Raw genomic sequence first — 386 nt, 5'->3', positions numbered from 1 at the left:
GCAGACCCAGCCAATCCTCCATTAACCCAGTTTTCGCCTCGACACAACCCCGAAGTGCCTTTGAAAACGGTCGCAATTTATTCATCTGTCGCGACACGTTAACCCAAATAACAAGGCAAGAATTGAATATCAATAGATTTCTGTCCCGTGAAACTCGAGTACTCTTCGTGGCGACGTGGTATATTGTCAGTATCAGATGATATCAATCAAGATGAAACAGTCGATTGGTGTTATCGCTTAGCGCTGCACCTCCGCATTGCTCTTTAGTTGTGCTTGTGGGAAAATAAAAGAGTATGTGATGGGTACGTGTTTTTTTTTATCTATTGTAGCCAAAAGCAGAATACGTGTTGTACGAGGAGTTTCGTATGTGGTGTGTAATAAGTACG

The 386-nt window shown here is 42.7% G+C and overlaps 1 protein-coding gene across 1 annotated transcript in view; it reads left to right on the top strand.

Moving 5' to 3' along the window:
* Positions 1–386, top strand: part of LOC119592130 (large neutral amino acids transporter small subunit 2-like) — a gene marked incomplete in the record, with an annotated part of 120,358 nt that overhangs the window by 99,043 nt on the left and 20,929 nt on the right.

The sequence above is a fragment of the Penaeus monodon genome, chromosome 29, assembly GCF_015228065.2.
Source record: "Penaeus monodon isolate SGIC_2016 chromosome 29, NSTDA_Pmon_1, whole genome shotgun sequence".
Lineage (NCBI taxonomy): Eukaryota > Metazoa > Arthropoda > Malacostraca > Decapoda > Penaeidae > Penaeus > Penaeus monodon.
Note: the sequence above shows the minus strand (reverse complement) of the source record. Positions and strands in the feature narration are given on the sequence as shown.